At 43.0% G+C, this 8,386-nt stretch overlaps 1 long non-coding RNA gene across 1 annotated transcript; it reads left to right on the top strand.

The window, feature by feature from the left end:
• Positions 1 to 1,605: 1,605 nt before the first annotated feature.
• On the top strand, positions 1,606 to 7,912 carry LOC135498488 (uncharacterized). Its single transcript, XR_010449071.1, has 4 exons — positions 1,606 to 1,679; positions 3,497 to 3,589; positions 4,289 to 4,346; positions 7,683 to 7,912. It is a non-coding gene; the product is annotated as an uncharacterized LOC135498488 (long non-coding RNA).
• Positions 7,913 to 8,386: the final 474 nt, after the last annotated feature.

Below are 8,386 nucleotides of genomic sequence, written 5' to 3' on the forward strand. Positions count from 1 at the left end.
TAAAATCCTCACACTAACCAGGATTTTTTCCGTGACATGGTCAATTCAATAACAGATGACAGCGCAACCCCCAATTCACTTTGCACCAAACTACTCATGAGCACGATCAAAAGAGATATTTCAGCCACTGAAGCAACTTACGAGTTATCATCCTTACCTATTTATCGCTGTAGCCACCAATTCCAGAATGTCAGTATGTCAGGTGCCAGGAAACTGGAAAAATCCGGTACTACCCTAACAAAGTTGACTCCTTTAGACAAATACCTCTCTCGAGATGAAAAGGATGAATCATCGTGGTATGACTTCACCAGTCGAGGTGGAAGCGTTCCAGTAATAGCTGGTGGTCATGTCAAAGCAACATGGCCACTCTCAGAGGAATACTCCAAAACAATGTTACTCCTGCACTGGCCAAACTGGAGGGCAATTAGTAAAATCAAGCCTGGCAACACCTCCTGGCAGGATCAAATGGCACTATTCCTTTCAATGGATGCATCACAGCTGATTTAGAACGTGCCAAATCTGGAAAAGAAAATGGAATAACCGATCACGAAGAGAACTACGATGATGATGCAATTGATGGCCAAAATCCTGATGAGCCAGAATGGATGGACCTGGTTAGACCAAATCATGAACATGTCGATCCCAGCACAGACTTCATTTACGATGATGGTGGTCCAGAGCACAACTGTAGTGCCTCATCTAGAATATATCCAGCAGATCTTGGTGTATCCTGGCTCGATGATCTAAAAAAAGCCCAAACAGAACCATATCACCTAATCTTACCAGAGGTCTCTATGACATCGATGAACAATGAGCAAAAAGATATACACTGAAATAGCTTGATTGATTCCCGATCAACCCAAAGTGTATCTGCACTTCCTGTTGCAATAATATTGTGAGAGAACAGGCCAAGTTCTATTTACACTGCGTCCACATATTCCATGTCTCATGAATGAACGTAGTTAGCTAGAAATGTATTCATCATATACGAAGTCCTAGAATGCTCATTCAAAATTCAAAAATTCGAAATTCCCACCAAATTTATTTAGTCTCTACAATATATGACCACGGCGTACATTAGCTGCGTATTGTGTACATAGTGCATGGGTGGTTTTAAAAGCGGAAAGATAGTCCCTCGAATCATAGAGTCCTTCAAAAATGCCTGTGAGGAATTCTAGTCCTAAATCCATGCAAGTTCATCCAGAACACAAATCCTGGCCTCTCAAATCCGGTGTGACAGCGGATATAGTCCCCCTGGAGTCATAGTCCGGTAGCATTGTATTTGATCAATTAAGCAGCATGATCTATTGTACCGCTAACCCTAACCAAAACATTTAGCAATGCGGGCTATTGTTACACGGACTATCAGCCCTAGGACTACTATCCCTTGCACACCGGGTCTTTTCACCGTGAGTGTAAACCTATCCTAACCACTTGAAATATGTCAAGTGAGTTGGAGTAACAGGTTGAAGTTGAAGTCGAGTGTCAATGGAATTTTGCAGACAGTGCAGTGACAATGCAGACTTTCCAAGCATTCACGAGAGCTTTGTGCTCAATTACCCGACGCACATCCAGAATAAGCCCTGCTAGACCTGGCTACAAATACTAAACCTTGCCCGAACCAACACCCATTACAGTCGTTGGACTCCAAGCGAAGTGAGCTAGCATCTTTTCAAAAGGTAAGTGAATTCTGCCCAACATTATCTCATTGACATCAGCAGGGGGTAACCACGTAGGAGGGAGGTTCTCCCTGACCAATGTGTCGCCACAAAGCCATTTCTTTTAAAAAGCCAACAAACTTGTACATCGTGGTGTGTTTCGCCACCCACTTCCAAATCGGTTTACATTGCCGAATTGGTTTAAAAATCATCACATCCACAATGCCGTGATTGTGGCGAAAACAGTCAAGAATGCGATTATGTTAGGCACAAAATCAGCATTTAACCGCCTCCATTTGAGTTCTAACCCGTTACCTTTGGAGAGGTTACTGATTGCGACCTTGCTAATGCTACCTACATGTAGGCTCTATATACCGGGGCCCTATATATATCAAAATAATCTTAATCCTCAGTTATTGCCTCCTGACATCGGTGAATGATATTTGACGCTGTTTTAGATGAAATTCACAACGCATGCGATTTTAGGGTTGTTTTCGTGCAAGTCATTGAGGTGCAGCGTAAAAGCAAAAAAACCCACCGCCTCACGCCTTGTCCAATCAGTGTTAACCTACTGTTACTATGGACGCCACAAACATCTTCTTTTCCATATGTGTGCTCTTTCCATTCCTCATTCGACATGTTGTTTCATACGTCGAAAAGAGGTGTCTTTGTTCTTCCTATTTTTTGGTCACTTTTTGGCCACGCTCTGCGATGCGTGAAAGGTCAATCACAAAGGCAAGGAGAGAAGGTATGTCTGTTTTGGAGAATGGTTGAGGTATGATCGCTGGTTTAACCAAACTTTCGAGAATAGCTCGAAACACCATCCATCCTTTGGGAGGACTATAGAGTTTCATGTTCGCGCACTCGAAGTTCTTCAGCTTTGCGGAATTCTTCATGTGACTCTATATTCGTTGATCGCTCGTAAACACACCACATACTGCTTAAGATCTCCTGTTTGCTGCGGCGATGGAAGCAAAATGGTCAAGTATACATGTATTAACTTTTACGTATTGAGATTTTGGATTTGTTTTAGGGCAGTGCAGTGTGGCGTGAAATGAAAAAGCGTTCCATGCTTTGTCGTAATCCGCGCAAGAGCTTCTGTTCGTTCGTTTTTTTGCAGGGGGCGTAGAATGACCAAGCCCAGAGGCATTTGCATTCATTGAGATTTCCACCACATGTTATTACGATTGCAATAACGCACGCAATTCATGCGACTTTGCTATTTTACACAACACCTCTCGCTAATACACCAAGACAAACGAGTTTGTTCTGCGATTCAAGCAAACTCGCGTTCGGCGGGGACCGACCTTAACCTACACCCTTATATTGTAGTTTACCACTGAATACGATTGCGAGAACGCACGTTCACGCCTTTGCTCTATCATGCTTATATGCACCCAAACCGAGACCAGCAAAAGCTTTTGCTTTGCGACATCGCAAGTGGCAATGCACCATATACAATTCAGAAATAGTTATTGCATTGGAATATTTTGTAACACCTACCTTATCTCTGGACATCGACAGGTATATGACGATAAAGGCTCCAGCCCAACTGACAACAGTGTCAACACTCGTACAGTTTTATGTGTGCTGTCATTGAGGGTGTGTTTTTCAGTCGAGGGGCGGGGGAGTTATTGAGCTCTTATAATTACGTGCCAATGGTGTATACTGGTACATTGTGTCGACAGTTAAAGCAGGGAGATACCTTGTTATAGACATCAACGAAAAACCAGACTCATTCGTATCCTCCTACCCTCGCACACATTCGGTTGTTAGTGTCGAGTGTTGGCCTGCAAGAAGCTGAACAATCTCAGTTTCCTCTTTTTGCTACATTCCAGGAAGTTACGTCTCTCTAGCAAAGATTTCTGACTGAAATATGAAGATCATTTGTGTCCTGTTCGTTCTGGTGGTGATCTTCTCCTTGGTCCTTGGTAGGTATACATACAACGCCCCGCAATGAGCGATTTAAGCGCTGTACCTATGATTATAATCGCTGCTATATGTGCGACAAAAAGATATCACGCCTGCGGGTAAAACGGCTACTGAATCGCTGGGTTTGAGATAATTTTCTTCATCATGATATCAATTTCATGAAATAGTACAGATTTTAATCTTTGTGATCTTAGAGCCCAACATCATAACTGCCTTATCCTGCGGAAATCAGAGGTTTTTCTAATAATGCCCCCTAGCCTGATCGGGGCGAATTCTTCCTCCAATATCGGCTCAGGCTCGTCGAAAGGTGGACCGAAATTGCGCGCTGACTTTATTTACCGGGAGGCGAGAGACAGTGCTTTTGGGCGGGGTATAGGATTGATTAATTACTTGGCATGCGATTGTGACAAGGCATGCGACAGTGCATTTGTTATTTCACAGGGCTTTTTCAGCTGACACTGTATTCAAACAATGGAAAAACCGCATGCGTGTTGAAATTCATGGGACCAAGTCTAAATGCATTTGGTGACGCGATTCAGCTCCCATGTATTTCACAACTCATCCGATTTTTCGCATTGCCTCGGTGCAGTGCGGCGCAAAATGACAAAGCAGTGTATGCCCGGTCGCAATCGCAATTACCTTACCCCAAATCTACATCCCTTACCGAACACCTGAATTATCATATCCCGTCTATCTAGCACATGCAGGAGATAATGTCGAGGAAGGATTGAATGAAGAAATGGATCTGGAAAAAGGGTAGGTTACACAGCCTTTGGGTTCCTCTCTCTCGCTTGTTCTATTGGTGGCGTCAGAGTGAAAATGGCTTTTGGTCATACACAAAAAGATTTTAAACAGCATCCTCCGTAATCAGTCCACCAAGGTTCCTCCTACCTTGAACTAGAATTAGCTATTTGCCCCCCCCCCCCCCCCCCCCGCTACCAATCAAACTACGGTAGTCATGACTGTTACAGCTTGATCAATGCATCCTTGATATATATATATATACGCAAGTACGTATTATATGCGTATATATACGCATATATGGACCTCGCCTCCTCTTATCCACGCTAATAAGGAATTTTCGCTATCCCGTACCGCCGAAAAAATCACCGAAAAAGAACCCATTCCTGCCTATGACGTCATCAGTTTTCGTGAAATATTCCCCGATCTCGAGTCGGTCTCCGTGAAAAAAGCGCTGTATCTCGGCCGCTATTTCGGGATCGGGAACTATTACTACGAACACCAACTCTCGTTATTCTCTCGGAAAACTCTCGAAATCTGCATCGGTCACGAAATCTCTCGTAAAACACTCGTAAAGTGCAGGGACGCTTAATCGGATTACACGCCCAGTGGCGATCCCTCTCGTAGAGTCTCGAGTTCTTGAATTCCGTGACCTTTCGTAAGTTTTTCGATACCTTTCGACAGTATAATCTATTAAACGGTTACTGTCATGTTGGTTTGCAGGGGGCGCGATAAGTCCGACCATTATGATCAGCGGGCTCAATATTTATGATAGTTGTCAGTTCAACAATGAAACATAGGTGGCGGATAAGTTTTGCCGTTGCCTATATTTTGTAAAAAAAAATATCTACGCGCACCACAAGCAACTGAGACAGCGTCAGTTAAAGTGCAGAGTGACATTCTGATGAGGATGGATAAGCAAGAAGTGTGTTTGCTTGTGATGCTTGACCTTAGTGTGGCTTTTGATACTGTTGATACCACTGTTCTCCTTGAAACCATGAACATGGATTTCGGAATATCTGGATCTTGCCTCAAATGGCTGGAGTCGTATCTCAACAGTCGGAATCAGCGGATTGTTATCAATGACTCAGTCTCAACTAAATTTGTCCTCAAAGGTGGTGTTCCTCAGGGCGGCTGCCTAGGGCCAATTTCATTCTTGTTCTACGTTTCGCGCCTCTATCACGTGATATCCCGACATCTACCTGACGCTCATGGATATTCTGATGATAATCAGTTATATCTGTCTTTTCGCCCACTTCCGACTTCTGTTGAATGCGATGCGGTGAAGGAGGCTGAGAACTGCGTTCGTGATGTAAGGGCTTGGCTTATCACCAACCAGCTGTTGATTAACGATGTGAAAACTGAATTTATCATCATTGGTTCCCGCCAACAATTGCTCAAAGTAAACATTGACTCAATTAAAGTTGGTGTGACTGATGTGAGCCCTGTCAAATGTGTGAGAAATCTCGGCGTATGGTTTGATTCTAATATGAATATGGAAGCCCACGTACGCAAAGTGTGCTCAAAGGCCTTTCGCGGATTTTATAACATCAGACAAATTCAGAAATTTCTGACTGAGGACACCACCAAGATTCTTGTTCATGCTTTCGCAACTGCCCATCTCGACTACTGTAATGCTGTTCTATATGGCATCACTGACAAGCAGTGTAGTCGGATGCAGAAGGTTTTGAATGCTGCTGCATGGGTTGTATGTCTTGTGCCTCGCTTTGACCATATCACTCCGGTACTTGTACATCTACACTGGCTACCTGTTAAGTACAGGATAATTTTCAAGGTCTAACTTCTAATGTTTAAGGCCCTCCAGGGTAATGCTCCTCAGTACCTGGTTGATATAGTCAAGGTCAGGCAACCATTGTCTCATCATTGATTGCGTGGTGACTCTGAGCTATTGCTTGTGGTGCCGGTTACGCGTTGCGTAACTTTTGGGGACCGGGCTTTTTGTCTCAAGGTCAGGCAACCATTGTCTCATCATAGATTGCGTGCTGACTCTGAGCTTTTGCTTGTGGTGCCGGTTACGCGTTGCGTAACTTTTGGGGACCGGGCTTTTTGCTCGGCTGCCCCCAAGCTTTGGAACAATCTCCCCAGGAGTATTAGGTTGGCAGGAAACATCGGCCAGTTCAAATCACTCCTTAAGCGTCATTTTTAGGGGGGGGGTGCGCTCGAGAATATGCCTTGCATAGCCGAGCGCTATATAAATCCTCTAATAGTATAATATTATAAGCAATTCATTTATTGAGTGTCCTTCCTGGGCGGGCTCTTCTCATATGTTGTTCATAATTATGTTGATGACAGTCGATGCGGTTACTTAACGTGTTGGCCTTTGATGATTCCAAATAAACATTAAGAAATAAACATTAACCTGATTAAGAGTGTTATTGAAAAACAAAAATCGATATTTGGTCGCAATGCATGGCATGAGTGGGTCCAAATCACACCGTTGACGGTCGCTATTCAGTGTGATTCGAGTTTAGCAAAGTTCATATGTAGGACGGGCGATGGGAGACCGATTCCTCGCGTCAGTATATTGTACACTTTTTTCCGCGCTTCACGTTGGCAAGGCGGTGATAGACTGGCGCGTCGACATAGCGTTTTGCATTAGTAGCGCTGTGCTGCAGAAATTACCAGTAAAAACGTCAGTCTGTCACTACTGCAGCCTCTGAACAGACAACATCTTAAAACCACCGAATGCCACGACCTTTTTATACACATGTAAAATAAAACCGCAGTATCAACAAATGGTTCATGATATTTGTTGCTCGGGTGGTGCATTAGGCAACAAAACGGCAAAATAGCTGTCAATCACATTATCATTTAGCTATTACTGTCAAAGACCCTAATTCGTCGGTGATTATCTCGCAAATACCACATCGGATTATCACACCAAACTAATCATTTCTTTTTTGGATCATTCAACATAATAAGACTTATACGAACAACACTGAATGACCACAACTCCCTGATGTCAGGTAATGCGTGTAATGCCTTTAATGTGTGTCTATAGAAATGTTCCTTTGGAGCTAAAAATACAATCGCCCCTACAGGTTTTCTTTTTTATCTAACCAACAATAAACTTGAAAGGGCTACATACACCTTACTTTTCCACTTTTTCTTTTAGCAAACTATGAACTTTCGAGGATCTAAGTTTCATTTCATGCAATTATCAACCTAACGCTTTGCAATCATATTACATCGAAACGTAATCTTTAATTTTATATTTAGAATGTGTATTTGGTTCGTTTAGATTGGCTTGTTTCATTTGGCTCGTTTTAACATTTACATACTACCGCTTGGGGAAGCCTGTGACTAAAACGTTGATTTTACCTTTTTCAGCAAAGAGTTCCTGAAAGTCCGCAAGCGTTATGCCTGCAGTAAACATAGCGACTGCGATAAGTCAAATGGTGGACCCGGAGGAGATTGTGTTTATTGGACCTGTGCACCGGGAAAGTAGTTGTGTTCTCCAATCCATCTGCGTACAGGGTTCCATATATTATCAAACTATTGATATCATTTGTCTGTACGAATGAAGACATCTTTGGAGCAATAAAGTGTTCTGTGTGTTAGTCCATGGTCATGTCCTCTTCTTCTTTTTATCATGGTTAACAATATACAGCCTCGTCCCAGGTCATTATATGCGCCTGCGCCAATTCCTGATAGAAGGTTGGATTGTTGCCTCGTCATGAGATCTCGCAAGGAGGCTCGTGTTTTACCAGGCTGCGAAAACGTTCTTCAGTCCAATAGAACCGAAGTTCGACTGTTCAGTCCACATTTTATGATCTCGTCCTAATTTTGTTCTCTTGACGTGGAGTGGCAAGGGATACTGGAGACGCAGTAACTGGTTTTATTCAAAAGAAGATTATCAGGTCATTATTTCTTGTTTCCTTCTTCTCGAGACCAAACTCGGTATAATTTTCTGTGTTTCTGTGAGTGAAAATTTCCCCTATGATATATCATACATCGAATGGTTGTCGTGAATAGGGGAACAAAAAGGTTAACACTGAAATACGGGAAACACAGAGATGTTTCATGCCTGAGCT

Source organism: Lineus longissimus, chromosome 13, assembly GCF_910592395.1.
Source record: "Lineus longissimus chromosome 13, tnLinLong1.2, whole genome shotgun sequence".
Taxonomy (NCBI): Eukaryota; Metazoa; Nemertea; class Pilidiophora; order Heteronemertea; family Lineidae; genus Lineus; species Lineus longissimus.